The following is a 17472-nucleotide window of genomic DNA, read 5'->3' as shown; positions in this document are numbered from 1 at the left end:
GAACAGAAGAGAAAAGAGAAAAGAAGAGAAAAGTATAGAAAAGAAGAGAAAAGAGAAAAGAGAAAATAAGTGAAAAGATGAGAAAAGAGAAAAGAAGAGAAAAGGGAAACGAGAAAAGAAGAGAAAAGAAGTGAAAAGCAGAGAAAAGAGAAAAGAGAAAAGAGGAAAGAATAGAAAAGAAGAATAAAGAAGAGAAAAGAAGAGAAAAGAGAAAAGAGAAAAGAAGAAAAAAGAGAATAGAAGAAAAAAGAAGGGAAACGAGAAAAGAGAAAAGAAGTGAAAAGAGAAAAGAAGAGAAAAGAGAGAAAAGAAAGAAAAGAAGAGAAAAGAAGAGAAAAGAGAAAAGAGAAAGGAAGAGAAAAGAGAAAAGAGAACAGAAAAGTGAAAGAAGAGAAAAGAAGAGAAAAGCGGAGAAAAGAAGAGAAAAGAGAAATGAGAAAAGAAGAGAAAAGAAGAGTAAAGAGAAAGGACGAGAAAAGAAAAGAGAAAAGAGAAAAGAAGAGAAAAGGGAAAAGAGAAAATAAGTGAAAAGAAGAGAAAAGAAGAGAAAAGGAAACGAGAAAAGAAGAGAAAAGAAGTGAAAAGCAGAGAAAAGAGAAAAGAGGAAAGAAGAGAAAAGAAGAAAAAAGAAGAGAAAAGAAAAGACGAAAGGGGAAAGAAGAGGAAAGAAGAGAAAAGAGAAAAGAGGGGAAAGGAAGTGAAAAGAAGGGAGAAGAGAAAAGAAACGAAGAGAAAAGAAGAGAAAAGAAAAAAGGGAAAAGAAGAGAAAAGAAGCGAGAAGAGAAAAGAAGAGAAAAGAGAAGAGAGAAAAGAGAAAAGAAGACAAAAGAAGACAAAAGAAGAAAAAAGCGAAAAGTAGAGAAAAGAAGAGAAAATCGAAAAGAGAAAAGAAAAGAGATAGAAGAGAAAAGCAGAGAAAGGAAGAGAAAAGAGAAAAGAAGAGAAAAGAAGGGAAAAGAGAAAAGAGAAAATGTGAAAAGAGGAGAGAAGAAGAGAAAAGAAGAGAAAAGAGAAAAGAAAAAAGAGAAAAGAAGAGAAATGATCAAAGAAATAGAGATAGGAGAAAAGAGAAAAGAAGATTAAAGAGAAAAGAGATAAGAGTAAAGAAGAAATAGAAGAGAAAAGAGGAAAGAGGAGAAAAGTGAAAAGCAAAAGAAGAGAAAAGAACAGAAAAGAAAAAAGAGGAAAAGAGAAAAGAGAAAAGAAGAGAAAATCAGAGACAAGAAGAGAAAAGACAAAGGACAAAAGAAGAGAAATGAGATAAGAGAAAAGAAGATAACAGAAGAGAAAAGTATAGAAAAGAGAGAAAAGTGAAAAGTGAAAAGAAGAGAACAGAAGAAAAACGAGAAAATAAGAGAAATGAGGAAAGAAAAAGAGATGGGAGAAAAGCAGAGAAAAGAGAAAAGGGAAAAGAGTAAAGAAGAAATAGAAGAGAAAAGAGAAAAGAGAAAAGAAGAGAAAAAGGAAACGAGAAAAGAAGAGAAAAGAAGTGAAAAGCAGAGAAAAGAGAAAAGAGGAAAGAAGAGAAAAGAAGAAAAAAGAAGAGAAAAGAAAAGACGAAAGAGGAAAGAAGAGGAAAGAAGAGAAAAGAGAAAAGAGGGGAAAGGAAGTGAAAAGAAGGGAGAAGAGAAAAGAAAGGAAGAGAAAAGAAGAGAAAAGAAAAAAGGGAAAAGAAGAGCAAAGAAGCGAGTAGAGAAAAGAAGAGAAAAGAGAAGATAGAAAAGAGAAAAGAAGACAAAAGAAGACAAAAGAAGAAAAAAGCAAAAAGTAGAGAAAAGAAGAGAAAATCGAAAAGAGAAAAGAAGAGAAAAGAGAAAAGAGTAAAGAAGAGAAAAGAAGCGAAAATAGAAAAGAGAAAATGTGAAAAGAGGAGAGAAGAAGAGAAAAGAAGAGAAAAGAGAAAAGAAAAAAGAGAAAAGAAGAGAAATTATCAAAGAAATAGAGATAGGAGAAAGGAGAAAAGAAGATTAAAGAGAAAAGAGATAAAAGTAAAGAAGAAATAGAAGAGAAAAGAGGAAAGAGGAGAAAAGTGAAAGCAAAAAGAAGAGAAAAGAACAGAAAAGAAAAAAGAGGAAAAGAGAAAAGAGAAAAGAAGAGAAAATCAGAGACAAGAAGAGAAAAGACAAAAGACAAAAGAAGAGAAAAGAAGAGAAATGAGATAAGAGAAAAGAAGATAACAGAAGAGAAAAGTATAGAAAAGAGAGAAAAGTGAAAAGTGAAAAGAAGAGAACAGAAGAAAAACGAGAAAAGGAGAGAAATGAGAAAAGAGAAAAGAAGAGAAAAGAAGACAAAAGAGAAAATAAAAACAGAGAAAATAAGAGAAATGAGGAAAGAAAAAGAGATGGGAGAAAAGCAGAGAAAAGAGAAAAGGGAAAAGAGTAAAGAAGAAATAGAAGAGAAAAGAGAAAAGAGAAAAGAAGAGAAAAAGGAAAAGCAAAAAGAAGAGAAAAGAACAGAAAAGAAAAAAGAGAAAAGAGAAAAGAAAAGAGAAAGAAGAGAAGAGAAGAGAACAGCAGAGAAAAGAAGAGAAAATAGCAAAGAAGAGAACAGAAGAGAAAAGAGAAAAGAAGAGAAAAGCATAGAAAAGAAGAGAAAAGAGAAAATAAGAGAAAAGAAGAGAAAAGCAGAGAAAAGAGAAAAGAGAAAAGAGGAAAGAGGTGAAAAGAGAAAAGAGAAAAGAAGACAAAAGAGAAAAGAGAAGAGAAGAGAAAAGAAGATAAAAGGGACAGAAGAGAAAATAAGTTAAAAGAGAAAAGAGAAAAGAGAAAAGAAGGGAAAAGAAAAAAGAGAAAAGAAGAGAAAAGAGAATAGAAAAGAGAAAAGGGAAAAAAAAAATGAAAAGAGAAAAGAAGAGTAAAGAAAAAAGAGAATAGAAGAGAAAGGAAGAGAAAAGAGAAAAGAGAAAAGAGCAAAGAAGAGAACAGAGAGAAGAGAAAGAAAAGAAGAGAAAAGAAGAGAAAAGAGAAAGGAAGAGAAAAGAGAAAAGAGAACAGAAAATAGAAAGAAGAGAAAAGAAGAGAAAAGCAGAGAAAAGAAGATAAAAGAGAAATGAGAAAAGAAGAGAAAGAAGAGAAAAGAGAGAAGAGAAATGAGAAAATAAGAGAAAAGGGAAATGGGAAAAGACAAGAAAAGAGAAAAGAGAACAGAAGAGAAAAGAAAAAAGAGAATAGAAAAGAAAAGAAGAGAAAAGAGAAAAGAAGAGAAAAGAGAGAAGAGAGAAAAGAAGAGAAAAGAAGAGAAAAGAGAAAGGAAGAGAAAAGGGAAAAGAGAAAAGAAGAGAAAAGAAGACAAAAGAGAAAAGAAGATAAAAGGGACAGAAGAGAAAATAAGTTAAAAGAGAAAATAGAAAAGAAGGGAACAGTACAAAGGGAAAAGAAGAGAAAAGAGAAGAGAAAAGAGAAAAGAGAAAAGAAGAGAAAAGAAGAGAAACGAGAGAAGAGAAATGAGAAAAGAAGAGAAAAGAGAAAAGGGAAAAGAAGAAAAAAGAGAATAGAAGAGAAAACAGGAAAAAAGAAGAGAAAAGAGAAAGAGAAATGAGAAAAGAAGAGAAAAGAAGAGAAAAGAGAAAGGACGAGAAAAGAAAAGAGAAAAGAGAAAAGAAGAGAAAAGGGAAAAGAGAAAATAAGTGAAAAGAAGAGAAAAAAAGAGAAATGGGAAACGAGAAAAGAAGAGAAAAGAAGTGAAACGCAGAGAAAAGAGAAAAGAGGAATGAAGAGAAAAGAAGAAAAAAGAAGAGAAAAGAAAAGACAAAAGAGAAAAGAAGAGGAAAGAAGAGAAAAGAGTAAAGAAGAGAAAAGAAGAAAGAAGAGAAGAGTCAAAAGAGAAAAGAAGAGAAAAGGAAACGAGAAAAGAAGAGAAAAGAAGTGAAACGCAGAGAAAAGAGAAAAGAGGAATGAAGAGAAAAGAAGAAAAAAGAAGAGAAAAGAAAAGACAAAAGAGAAAAGAAGAGGAAAGAAGAGAAAAGAGAAAAGAAGAGAAAAGAAGAAAGAAGAGAAGAGTCAAAAGAGAAAAGAAGACAAAAGAAGAGAAAAGAAGAGAAAAGAAGAGAAAATCGAAAAGAGAAAAGCAAAAAGACAGATGAAGAGAATAAAGAAAAGAGAAAAGAAGAGAAAAGAGAAAAGAAAAGAGAAAAGAAGGGAAAAGAAGAGAAAAGAAGAGAAAAGTATAGAAAAGAAGAGAAAAGAGAAAAGTGAAACGAAGAGAAAAGAAGAGAAAAGGGAAACGAGAAAAGAAAAGAAGTGAAATGCAGAGAAAAGAGAAAAGGGAAAACAGGAAAGAAGAGAAAAGAAGAAAAAAGAAGAGGAAAGAAAAGACAAAAGAGAAAAGGAGAGGAAAGAAGAGAAAAGAGAAAAGAAGGGAAAAGAAGTGAAAAGAAGGGAGAAGAGAAAAGAAGAGAAAAGAAAAGAGAAAAGAAGAGAAAAGAGAAAAAAGGGAAAAGAAGAGAACAGAAGAGAGAAGAGAAAAGAAGAGAAAAGAGAAGAGAGAAAAGAGAAAAGAAGACAAAATAAGACAAAAGAAGAAAAAAGCGAAAAGAAGAGAAAATAAGAGAAAATCGAAAAGAGAAAAGAGAAAAGAAGAGAAAAGAGAAAGGAGGAAAGAGAAAAGAAGAGAAAAGGTGAGAAAAGAGAAAAGAAGAGAAAAGAGAAAGGAGAAAAGAAAAGAGAACGAAGAGAAAAGAAGAGAAAAGCAGAGAAAAGAAGAGAAAAGAGAAATGAGAACAGAAGAGAAAATATGAGAAAACAAGACAAAAGAGAAAATTGAAAAGGGAAAAGAGAAAAGAAGAGAAAATCGAAAAGAGAAAAGTGAAAAGAGAAAAGAAGAGAAAAGAGAGAAGAGAAATGAGATAAGAAGAAAAAAGAGCAAAAAAGAGAAAAGAGAAATGAGAAAATAAGAGAAAAGAGTAAAGAAGAGAAAAGAAGAGAAAAGAAGACAAAAGAGAAAATTGAAAAAGGAAAATAGAAAAGATGAGAAAAAAAATTGAGAAAAGCGAAGGGAAAAGAAGACAAAACAAGAGAAAAGAAGAGAAAAGAGAAAAGAAGAGGAAAGAAGGTAAAAGAGAAAAGGAGAGGAAAGAAGAGAAAAGAGAAATGAAGAGAAAAGAAGAGAAAAGAAGAGAAAAGAAGAGAAAAGAGAAAATACAAAAGAAGAGAAAAGAAGAGAAAAGAGAAAAGAGAAAGAGAAAAGAAGAGTACAGATGAGAAAAGAGAAAAGAAGAGAAAAGAAGTGGAAAGCAGAGGAAAGAGAAAAGAGCAAAGAGAAAGCCAGGGAAAACAAGAAAAACGAGAAAAGAGAAAAGAGAAAAGAAGAGAAAAAAGAGAAGAGAAAAGAGAAAAGAAGAGAAAAGAAAGAAGAGAAATGAGAAAAGAAGAGAAAAGAAGAAAAAAGAGAAAAGAAGAGAAAAGAGAAAAGAGAAAAGAAAAGAGAACGAAGACAAAAGAAGAGAAAAGCAGAGAAAAGAAGAGAAAAGAGAAATGAATATAGAAGAGAAAATATGAGAAAACAAGACAAAAGAGAAAATTGAAAAGGGAAAAGAAAAAAGATGAGAAAAAAAATTGAGAAAATCAAAAAGAAGAGAAAAGAAGACAAAATAAGAGAAAAGAAAAGACAAAAGAGAAAAGAAGTGGAAAGAAGAGAAAAGAGAAAAGAAGAGAAAAGAAGAGAGAAGAGAAGAGACAAAAGAGAAAAGAAGACAAAAGAAGACAAAAGAAGAGAAAAGAAGAGAAAATCGAAAAGAGAAAAGCAAAAAGACAAAAGAAGAGAATAAAGAAAAGTGAAAAGAAGAGAAAAGAGAAAAGAAAAGAGAAAAGAAGGGAAAAGAAGAGAAAAGAAAAGACAAAAGAGAAAAGAAGTGGAAAGAAGAGAAAAGAGAAAAGAAGAGAAGAGAAGAAAGAAGAGAAGAGAGAAAAGAGAAAAGAAGACAAAAGAAGAAAAAAGAAGAGAAAAGAAGAGAAAATCGAAAAGAGAAAAGCGAAAAGACAAAAGAAGAGAATAAAGAAAAGAGAAAAGAAGGGAAAAGAAGAGAAAAGAAGAGAGAAGAGAAAAGAAGAGAAAATTGAAAAAAGAAAAGCGAAAAGATAAAAGAAGAGTAAAGAGAAAAGAAGAGAAAAGAGAGAAGAGAAATGAGAAAAGAAGAGAACAGAAGAGAAAAGAGAACAGAAGAGAAAAGAGAACAGAAGAGAAAAGAAAAGAAGAGAAACGTGAAAAGAAGAGAAAAGAAGCAAAAAGAAACAAGAAATTAAAGGGGAAATGAGAAAAGAAGAGAAAAACAGAGAAGCGTAAATGGAAAAGAGAAAGAGAAAAGAAGAGAACAGATGAGAAAAGAGAACAGAAGAGAAAAGAAAAGAAGAGAAACGTGAAAAGAGAAAAGAAGCGAAAAGAGACAAGAAATTAAAGGGGAAATGAGAAAAGAAGAGAAAAGAAGAGAAAAGCAGAGAAAAGAAAAGAGAAAAGAGAAAGAGGAAAGAAGAGAACAGATCAGAAAAGAGAAAAAAAGAGAAAAGTAAAGAAGAGAAACGTGAAAAGAGGAGAAAATAAGCGAAAAGAGACCAGAAATTAAAGGGGAAATGAGAAAAGAAGAGAAAAGAAGTGTAAAGCAGAGAAAAGAGCAAAGAAAAAACAAGAAAAATGAAGAAAAAAGATAAAAGAGAAAAGGGAAAAGAAGAGAAGAGAAAAGAGAAAAGAAGAGAAAAGAGAGAAGAGAAATGAGAAAAGAAGAGAAATGAAGAAAAAAGAGAAAAGAAGAGAAAAGAGAAAAGAAAAGAGAAAGAAGAGAAAAGAAGAGAAAAGCAGAGAAAAGAAGAGAAAAGAGAAATGAGAAAATAAGAGAAAAGAGAAAAGTGTAAAGAAGAGAAAAGAAGAGAAAAGAAGACAAAAGAGAAAATTGAAAAGGGAAAAGAGAAAAGATGAGAAAAAAAATGAGAAAAGCGAAAAGAAGAGAAAAGAAGACAAACCAAGAGAAAAGAAGAGAAATGAGAAAAGAAGAGGAAAGAAGGTAAAAGAGAAAGAAGATAAAAGAAGAGAAAAGAGAAAAGAAGAGAAAAGCAGAGAAAAGAAGAGAAAAGAGAAAAGACAAAAGAAGAGAAAAGAAGAGAAATGAGAAAAGAGAAAAGAAGATAACAGAAGAGAAAAGTATAGAAAAGAGAGAAAAGTGAAAAGTGAAAAGAAGAGAACAGAAGAAAAAAGAGAAAAGGCGAGAAATGAGAGAAAGAGAAAAGAAGACAAAAGAGAAAATAAAAAAGAGAAAGTAAGAGAAATGAGGAAACAAAAAGAGATGGGAGAAAAGAAGATTAAAGAGAAAAGAGAAAAGAGTAAAGAAGAAATAGAAGAGAAAAGAGAAAAGTGAAAAGAAGAGAAAAGAGAATAGAAGAAAAAAGAAGGGAAACGAGAAAAGAGAAAAGAAGTGAAAAGAGAAAAGAAGAGAAAAGAGAGAAAAGAAAGAAAAGAAGAGAAAAGAAGAGAAAAGAGAAAAGAGAAAGGAAGAGAAAAGAGAAAAGAGAACAGAAAAGTGAAAGAAGAGAAAAGAAGAGAAAAGCGGAGAAAAGAAGAGAAAAGAGAAATGAGAAAAGAAGAGAAAAGAAGAGTAAAGAGAAAGGACGAGAAAAGAAAAGAGAAAAGAGAAAAGAAGAGAAAAGGGAAAAGAGAAAATAAGTGAAAAGAAGAGAAAAGAAGAGAAAAGGAAACGAGAAAAGAAGAGAAAAGAAGTGAAAAGCAGAGAAAAGAGAAAAGAGGAAAGAAGAGAAAAGAAGAAAAAAGAAGAGAAAAGAAAAGACGAAAGAGGAAAGAAGAGGAAAGAAGAGAAAAGAGAAAAGAGGGGAAAGGAAGTGAAAAGAAGGGAGAAGAGAAAAGAAACGAAGAGAAAAGAAGAGAAAAGAAAAAAGGGAAAAGAAGAGAAAAGAAGCGAGAAGAGAAAAGAAGAGAAAAGAGAAGAGAGAAAAGAGAAAAGAAGACAAAAGAAGACAAAAGAAGAAAAAAGCGAAAAGTAGAGAAAAGAAGAGAAAATCGAAAAGAGAAAAGAAAAGAGATAGAAGAGAAAAGCAGAGAAAGGAAGAGAAAAGAGAAAAGAAGAGAAAAGAAGGGAAAAGAGAAAAGAGAAAATGTGAAAAGAGGAGAGAAGAAGAGAAAAGAAGAGAAAAGAGAAAAGAAAAAAGAGAAAAGAAGAGAAATGATCAAAGAAATAGAGATAGGAGAAAAGAGAAAAGAAGATTAAAGAGAAAAGAGATAAGAGTAAAGAAGAAATAGAAGAGAAAAGAGGAAAGAGGAGAAAAGTGAAAAGCAAAAGAAGAGAAAAGAACAGAAAAGAAAAAAGAGGAAAAGAGAAAAGAGAAAAGAAGAGAAAATCAGAGACAAGAAGAGAAAAGACAAAAGACAAAAGAAGAGAAAAGAAGAGAAATGAGATAAGAGAAAAGAAGATAACAGAAGAGAAAAGTATAGAAAAGAGAGAAAAGTGAAAAGTGAAAAGAAGAGAACAGAAGAAAAACGAGAAAATAAGAGAAATGAGGAAAGAAAAAGAGATGGGAGAAAAGCAGAGAAAAGAGAAAAGGGAAAAGAGTAAAGAAGAAATAGAAGAGAAAAGAGAAAAGAGAAAAGAAGAGAAAAAGGAAACGAGAAAAGAAGAGAAAAGAAGTGAAAAGCAGAGAAAAGAGAAAAGAGGAAAGAAGAGAAAAGAAGAAAAAAGAAGAGAAAAGAAAAGACGAAAGAGGAAAGAAGAGGAAAGAAGAGAAAAGAGAAAAGAGGGGAAAGGAAGTGAAAAGAAGGGAGAAGAGAAAAGAAACGAAGAGAAAAGAAGAGAAAAGAAAAAAGGGAAAAAAAGAGCAAAGAAGCGAGTAGAGAAAAGAAGAGAAAAGAAGAGAAAAGAGAAGATAGAAAAAAGAAAAGAAGACAAAAGAAGACAAAAGAAGAAAAAAGCGAAAAGTAGAGAAAAGAAGAGAAAATCGAAAAGAGAAAAGAAAAGCGATAGAAGAGAAAAGCAGAGAAAGGAAGAGAAAAGAGAAAAGAGTAAAGAAGAGAAAAGAAGGGAAAAGAGAAAAGAGAAAATGTGAAAAGAGGAGAGAAGAAGAGAAAAGAAGAGAAAAGAGAAAAGAAAAAAGAGAAAAGAAGAGAAATTATCAAAGAAATAGAGATAGGAGAAAGGAGAAAAGAAGATTAAAGAGAAAAGAGATAAAAGTAAAGAAGAAATAGAAGAGAAAAGAGGAAAGAGGAGAAAAGTGAAAGCAAAAAGAAGAGAAAAGAACAGAAAAGAAAAAAGAGGAAAAGAGAAAAGAGAAAAGAAGAGAAAATCAGAGACAAGAAGAGAAAAGACAAAAGACAAAAGAAGAGAAAAGAAGAGAAATGAGATAAGAGAAAAGAAGATAACAGAAGAGAAAAGTATAGAAAAGAGAGAAAAGTGAAAAGTGAAAAGAAGAGAACAGAAGAAAAACGAGAAAAGGAGAGAAATGAGAAAAGAGAAAAGAAGAGAAAAGAAGACAAAAGAGAAAATAAAAACAGAGAAAATAAGAGAAATGAGGAAAGAAAAAGAGATGGGAGAAAAGCAGAGAAAAGAGAAAAGGGAAAAGAGTAAAGAAGAAATAGAAGAGAAAAGAGAAAAGAGAAAAGAAGAGAAAAAGGAAAAGCAAAAAGAAGAGAAAAGAACAGAAAAGAAAAAAGAGAAAAGAGAAAAGAAAAGAGAAAGAAGAGAAGAGAAGAGAACAGCAGAGAAAAGAAGAGAAAATAGCAAAGAAGAGAACAGAAGAGAAAAGAGAAAAGAAGAGAAAAGCATAGAAAAGAAGAGAAAAGAGAAAATAAGAGAAAAGAAGAGAAAAGCAGAGAAAAGAGAAAAGAGAAAAGAGGAAAGAGGTGAAAAGAGAAAAGAGAAAAGAAGACAAAAGAGAAAAGAGAAGAGAAGAGAAAAGAAGATAAAAGGGACAGAAGAGAAAATAAGTTAAAAGAGAAAAGAGAAAAGAGAAAAGAAGAGAAAAGAGAATAGAAAAGAGAAAAGGGGAAAAAAAAATGAAAAGAGAAAAGAAGAGTAAAGAAAAAAGAGAATAGAAGAGAAAGGAAGAGAAAAGAGAAAAGAGAAAAGAGCAAAGAAGAGAACAGAGAGAAGAGAAAGAAAAGAAGAGAAAAGAAGAGAAAAGAGAAAGGAAGAGAAAAGAGAAAAGAGAACAGAAAATAGAAAGAAGAGAAAAGAAGAGAAAAGCAGAGAAAAGAAGATAAAAGAGAAATGAGAAAAGAAGAGAAAGAAGAGAAAAGAGAGAAGAGAAATGAGAAAAGAAGAGAAAAGGGAAATGGGAAAAGACAAGAAAAGAGAAAAGAGAACAGAAGAGAAAAGAAAAAAGAGAATAGAAAAGAAAAGAAGAGAAAAGAGAAAAGAAGAGAAAAGAGAGAAGAGAAAGAAAAGAAGAGAAAAGAAGAGAAAAGAGAAAGGAAGAGAAAAGGGAAAAGAGAAAAGAAGAGAAAAGAAGAGAAAAGAGAAAAGAAGATAAAAGGGACAGAAGAGAAAATAAGTTAAAAGAGAAAATCGAAAAGAAGGGAACAGTACAAAGGGAAAAGAAGAGAAAAGAGAAAAGAGAAAAGAAGAGAAAAGAAGAGAAACGAGAGAAGAGAAATGAGAAAAGAAGAGAAAAGAGAAAAGGGAAAAGAAGAAAAAAGAGAATAGAAGAGAAAACAGGAAAAAAGAAGAGAAAAGAGAAAGAGAAATGAGAAAAGAAGAGAAAAGAAGAGAAAAGAGAAAGGACGAGAAAAGAAAAGAGAAAAGAGAAAAGAAGAGAAAAGGGAAAAGAGAAAATAAGTGAAAAGAAGAGAAAAAAAGAGAAATGGGAAACGAGAAAAGAAGAGAAAAGAAGTGAAACGCAGAGAAAAGAGAAAAGAGGAATGAAGAGAAAAGAAGAAAAAAGAAGAGAAAAGAAAAGACAAAAGAGAAAAGAAGAGGAAAGAAGAGAAAAGAGTAAAGAAGAGAAAAGAAGAAAGAAGAGAAGAGTCAAAAGAGAAAAGAAGAGAAAAGGAAACGAGAAAAGAAGAGAAAAGAAGTGAAAAGCAGAGAAAAGAGAAAAGAGGAAAGAAGAGAAAAGAAGAAAAAAGAAGAGAAAAGAAAAGACGAAAGAGGAAAGAAGAGGAAAGAAGAGAAAAGAGAAAAGAGGGGAAAGGAAGTGAAAAGAAGGGAGAAGAGAAAAGAAACGAAGAGAAAAGAAGAGAAAAGAAAAAAGGGAAAAGAAGAGAAAAGAAGCGAGAAGAGAAAAGAAGAGAAAAGAGAAGAGAGAAAAGAGAAAAGAAGACAAAAGAAGACAAAAGAAGAAAAAAGCGAAAAGTAGAGAAAAGAAGAGAAAATCGAAAAGAGAAAAGAAAAGAGATAGAAGAGAAAAGCAGAGAAAGGAAGAGAAAAGAGAAAAGAAGAGAAAAGAAGGGAAAAGAGAAAAGAGAAAATGTGAAAAGAGGAGAGAAGAAGAGAAAAGAAGAGAAAAGAGAAAAGAAAAAAGAGAAAAGAAGAGAAATGATCAAAGAAATAGAGATAGGAGAAAAGAGAAAAGAAGATTAAAGAGAAAAGAGATAAGAGTAAAGAAGAAATAGAAGAGAAAAGAGGAAAGAGGAGAAAAGTGAAAAGCAAAAGAAGAGAAAAGAACAGAAAAGAAAAAAGAGGAAAAGAGAAAAGAGAAAAGAAGAGAAAATCAGAGACAAGAAGAGAAAAGACAAAAGACAAAAGAAGAGAAAAGAAGAGAAATGAGATAAGAGAAAAGAAGATAACAGAAGAGAAAAGTATAGAAAAGAGAGAAAAGTGAAAAGTGAAAAGAAGAGAACAGAAGAAAAACGAGAAAATAAGAGAAATGAGGAAAGAAAAAGAGATGGGAGAAAAGCAGAGAAAAGAGAAAAGGGAAAAGAGTAAAGAAGAAATAGAAGAGAAAAGAGAAAAGAGAAAAGAAGAGAAAAAGGAAACGAGAAAAGAAGAGAAAAGAAGTGAAAAGCAGAGAAAAGAGAAAAGAGGAAAGAAGAGAAAAGAAGAAAAAAGAAGAGAAAAGAAAAGACGAAAGAGGAAAGAAGAGGAAAGAAGAGAAAAGAGAAAAGAGGGGAAAGGAAGTGAAAAGAAGGGAGAAGAGAAAAGAAACGAAGAGAAAAGAAGAGAAAAGAAAAAAGGGAAAAGAAGAGCAAAGAAGCGAGTAGAGAAAAGAAGAGAAAAGAAGAGAAAAGAGAAGATAGAAAAGAGAAAAGAAGACAAAAGAAGACAAAAGAAGAAAAAAGCGAAAAGTAGAGAAAAGAAGAGAAAATCGAAAAGAGAAAAGAAAAGCGATAGAAGAGAAAAGCAGAGAAAGGAAGAGAAAAGAGAAAAGAGTAAAGAAGAGAAAAGAAGCGAAAAGAGAAAAGAGAAAATGTGAAAAGAGGAGAGAAGAAGAGAAAAGAAGAGAAAAGAGAAAAGAAAAAAAGAGAAAAGAAGAGAAATTATCAAAGAAATAGAGATAGGAGAAAGGAGAAAAGAAGATTAAAGAGAAAAGAGATAAAAGTAAAGAAGAAATAGAAGAGAAAAGAGGAAAGAGGAGAAAAGTGAAAGCAAAAAGAAGAGAAAAGAACGGAAAAGAAAAAAGAGGAAAAGAGAAAAGAGAAAAGAAGAGAAAATCAGAGACAAGAAGAGAAAAGACAAAAGACAAAAGAAGAGAAAAGAAGAGAAATGAGATAAGAGAAAAGAAGATAACAGAAGAGAAAAGTATAGAAAAGAGAGAAAAGTGAAAAGTGAAAAGAAGAGAACAGAAGAAAAACGAGAAAAGGAGAGAAATGAGAAAAGAGAAAAGAAGAGAAAAGAAGACCAAAGAGAAAATAAAAACAGAGAAAATAAGAGAAATGAGGAAAGAAAAAGAGATGGGAGAAAAGCAGAGAAAAGAGAAAAGGGAAAAGAGTAAAGAAGAAATAGAAGAGAAAAGAGAAAAGAGAAAAGAAGAGAAAAAGGAAAAGCAAAAAGAAGAGAAAAGAACAGAAAAGAAAAAAGAGAAAAGAGAAAAGAAAAGAGAAAGAAGAGAAGAGAAGAGAACAGCAGAGAAAAGAAGAGAAAATAGCAAAGAAGAGAACAGAAGAGAAAAGAGAAAAGAAGAGAAAAGTATAGAAAAGAAGAGAAAAGAGAAAATAAGAGAAAAGAAGAGAAAAGCAGAGAAAAGAGAAAAGAGAAAAGAGGAAAGAGGTGAAAAGAGAAAAGAGAAAAGAAGACAAAAGAGAAAAGAGAAGAGAAGAGAAAAGAAGATAAAAGGGACAGAAGAGAAAATAAGTTAAAAGAGAAAAGAGAAAAGAGAAAAGAAGAGAAAAGAGAATAGAAAAGAGAAAAGGGAAAAAAAAAATGAAAAGAGAAAAGAAGAGTAAAGAAAAAAGAGAATAGAAGAGAAAGGAAGAGAAAAGAGAAAAGAGAAAAGAGCAAAGAAGAGAACAGAGAGAAGAGAAAGAAAAGAAGAGAAAAGAAGAGAAAAGAGAAAGGAAGAGAAAAGAGAAAAGAGAACAGAAAATAGAAAGAAGAGAAAAGAAGAGAAAAGCAGAGAAAAGAAGATAAAAGAGAAATGAGAAAAGAAGAGAAAGAAGAGAAAAGAGAGAAGAGAAATGAGAAAAGAAGAGAAAAGGGAAATGGGAAAAGACAAGAAAAGAGAAAAGAGAACAGAAGAGAAAAGAAAAAAGAGAATAGAAAAGAAAAGAAGAGAAAAGAGAAAAGAAGAGAAAAGAGAGAAGAGAAAGAAAAGAAGAGAAAAGAAGAGAAAAGAGAAAGGAAGAGAAAAGGGAAAAGAGAAAAGAAGAGAAAAGAAGAGAAAAGAGAAAAGAAGATAAAAGGGACAGAAGAGAAAATAAGTTAAAAGAGAAAATAGAAAAGAAGGGAACAGTACAAAGGGAAAAGAAGAGAAAAGAGAAGAGAAAAGAGAAAAGAGAAAAGAAGAGAAAAGAAGAGAAACGAGAGAAGAGAAATGAGAAAAGAAGAGAAAAGAGAAAAGGGAAAAGAAGAAAAAAGAGAATAGAAGAGAAAACAGGAAAAAAGAAGAGAAAAGAGAAAGAGAAATGAGAAAAGAAGAGAAAAGAAGAGAAAAGAGAAAGGACGAGAAAAGAAAAGAGAAAAGAGAAAAGAAGAGAAAAGGGAAAAGAGAAAATAAGTGAAAAGAAGAGAAAAAAAGAGAAATGGGAAACGAGAAAAGAAGAGAAAAGAAGTGAAACGCAGAGAAAAGAGAAAAGAGGAATGAAGAGAAAAGAAGAAAAAAGAAGAGAAAAGAAAAGACAAAAGAGAAAAGAAGAGGAAAGAAGAGAAAAGAGTAAAGAAGAGAAAAGAAGAAAGAAGAGAAGAGTCAAAAGAGAAAAGAAGAGAAAAGGAAACGAGAAAAGAAGAGAAAAGAAGTGAAAAGCAGAGAAAAGAGAAAAGAGGAAAGAAGAGAAAAGAAGAAAAAAGAAGAGAAAAGAAAAGACGAAAGAGGAAAGAAGAGGAAAGAAGAGAAAAGAGAAAAGAGGGGAAAGGAAGTGAAAAGAAGGGAGAAGAGAAAAGAAACGAAGAGAAAAGAAGAGAAAAGAAAAAAGGGAAAAGAAGAGAAAAGAAGAGAAAAGAGAATGGACGAGAAAAGAAAAGAGAAAAGAGAAAAGAAGAGAAAAGGGAAAAGAGAAAATAAGTGAAAAGAAGAGAAAAAAAGAGAAATGGGAAACGAGAAAAGAAGAGAAAAGAAGTGAAACGCAGAGAAAAGAGAAAAGAGGAATGAAGAGAAAAGAAGAAAAAAGAAGAGAAAAGAAAAGACAAAAGAGAAAAGAAGTGGAAAGAAGAGAAAAGAGAAAAGAAGAGAAAAGAAGAGAGAAGAGAAGAAGAGAGAAAAGAGAAAAGAAGACAAAAGAAGACAAAAGAAGAAAAAAGAAGAGAAAATCGAAAAGAGAAAAGCGAAAAGACAAAAGAAGAGAATAAAGAAAAGAGAAAAGAAGAGAAACGAGAAAAGAAAAGAGAAAAGAAGGGAAAAGAAGAGAAAAGAAGAGAGAAGAGAAGACAAAAGAGAAAAGAAGTGGAAAGAAGAGAAAAGAGAAAAGAAGAGAAGAGAAGAAAGAAGAGAAGAAGAGAGAAAAGAGAAAAGAAGACAAAAGAAGACAAAAGAAGAAAAAAGAAGAGAAAATCGAAAAGAGAAAAGCGAAAAGACAAAAGAAGAGAATAAAGAAAAGAGAAAAGAAGAGAAACGAGAAAAGAAAAGAGAAAAGAAGGGAAAAGAAGAGAAAAGAAGAGAGAAGAGAAGACAAAAGAGAAAAGAAGTGGAAAGAAGAGAAAAGAGAAAAGAAGAGAAGAGAAGAAAGAAGAGAAGAGAGAAAAGAGAAAAGAAGACAAAAGAAGACAAAAGAAAAAAAAAGAAGAGAAAAGAAGAGAAAATCGACAAGAGAAAAGCGAAAAGACAAAAGAAGAGAATAAAGAAAAGAGAAAAGAAGGGAAAAGAAGAGAAAAGAAGAGAGAAGAGAAAAGAAGAGAAAATTGAAAAAAGAAAAGCGAAAAGATAAAAGAAGAGTAAAGAGAAAAGAAGAGAAAAGAGAGAAGAGAAATGAGAAAAGTAGAGAACAGAAGAGAAAAGAGAACAGAAGAGAAAAGAGAACAGAAGAGAAAAGAAAAGAAGAGAAACGTGAAAAGAAGAGAAAAGAAGCGAAAAGAAACAAGAAATTAAAGGGGAAATGAGAAAAGAAGAGAAAAACAGAGAAACGTAAATAGAAAAGAGAAAGAGAAAAGAAGAGAACAGATGAGAAAAGAGAACAGAAGAGAAAAGAAAAAAAGAGAAACGTGAAAAGAAGAGAAAAGAAGCGAAAAGAGACAAGAAATTAAAGGGGAAATGAGAAAAGAAGAGAAAAGAAGAGAAAAGCAGAGAAAAGAAAAGAGAAAAGAGAAAGAGGAAAGAAGAGAACAGATCAGAAAAGAGAAAAAAAGAGAAAAGTAAAGAAGAGAAACGTGAAAAGAAGAGAAAATAAGCGAAAAGAGACCAGAAATTAAAGGGGAAATGAGAAAAGAAGAGAAAAGAAGTGTAAAGCAGAGAAAAGAGCAAAGAAAAAACAAGAAAAATGAAGAAAAAAGATAAAAGAGAAAAGGGAAAAGAAGAGAAGAGAAAAGAGAAAAGAAGAGAAAAGAGAGAAGAGAAATGAGAAAAGAAGAGAAATGAAGAAAAAAGAGAAAAGAAGAGAAAAGAGAAAAGAAAAGAGAAAGAAGAGAAAAGAAGAGAAAAGCAGAGAAAAGAAGAGAAAAGAGAAATGAGAAAATAAGAGAAAAGAGAAAAGTGTAAAGAAGAGAAAAGAAGAGAAAAGAAGACAAAAGAGAAAATTGAAAAGGGAAAAGAGAAAAGATGAGAAAAAAAATGAGAAAAGCGAAAAGAAGAGAAAAGAAGACAAACCAAGAGAAAAGAAGAGAAATGAGAAAAGAAGAGGAAAGAAGGTAAAAGAGAAAGAAGATAAAAGAAGAGAAAAGAGAAAAGAAGAGAAAAGCAGAGAAAAGAAGAGAAAAGAGAAAAGACAAAAGAAGAGAAAAGAAGAGAAATGAGAAAAGAGAAAAGAAGATAACAGAAGAGAAAAGTATAGAAAAGAGAGAAAAGTGAAAAGTGAAAAGAAGAGAACAGAAGAAAAAAGAGAAAAGGCGAGAAATGAGAGAAAGAGAAAAGAAGACAAAAGAGAAAATAAAAAAGAGAAAGTAAGAGAAATGAGGAAACAAAAAGAGATGGGAGAAAAGAAGATTAAAGAGAAAAGAGAAAAGAGTAAAGAAGAAATAGAAGAGAAAAGAGAAAAGTGAAAAGAAGAGAAAAGGGAAAAGCAAAAAGAAGAGAAAAGAACAGAAAAGAAAAAAAGAGAAAAGAAAAGAGAAAGAAGAGAAAAGAAGAGAACAGCAGGGAAAAGAAGAGAAAAGAAGAGAAAAGAGCAAAGAAGAGAACAGAAGAGAAAAGAGAAAAGAAGAGAAAAGTATAGAAAAGAAGAGAAAAGAGAAAAGAGAAAATAAGTGAAAAGATGAGAAAAGAGAAAAGAAGAGAAAAGGGAAACGAGAAAAGAAGAGAAAAGAAGTGAAAAGCAGAGAAAAGAGAAAAGAGAAAAGAGGAAAGAATAGAAAAGAAGAATAAAGAAGAGAAAAGAAGAGAAAAGAGAAAAGAGAAAAGAAGAAAAAAGAGAATAGAAGAAAAAAGAAGGGAAACGAGAAAAGAGAAAAGAAGTGAAAAGAGAAAAGAAGAGAAAAGAGAGAAAAGAAAGAAAAGAAGAGAAAAGAAGAGAAAAGAGAAAGGAAGAGAAAAGAGAAAAGAGAACAGAAAAGTGAAAGAAGAGAAAAGAAGAGAAAAGCGGAGAAAAGAAGAGAAAAGAGAAATGAGAAAAGAAGAGAAAAGAAGAGTAAAGAGAAAGGACGAGAAAAGAAAAGAGAAAAGAGAAAAGAAGAGAAAAGGGAAAAGAGAAAATAAGTGAAAAGAAGAGAAAAGAAGAGAAAAGGAAACGAGAAAAGAAGAGAAAAGAAGTGAAAAGCAGAGAAAAGAGAAAAGAGGAAAGAAGAGAAAAGAAGAAAAAAGAAGA

This window comes from Chiloscyllium punctatum, chromosome 48 (assembly GCF_047496795.1).
Source record: "Chiloscyllium punctatum isolate Juve2018m chromosome 48, sChiPun1.3, whole genome shotgun sequence".
Classification (NCBI taxonomy): Eukaryota; Metazoa; Chordata; class Chondrichthyes; order Orectolobiformes; family Hemiscylliidae; genus Chiloscyllium; species Chiloscyllium punctatum.
This window is presented reverse-complemented; position numbering follows the sequence as displayed.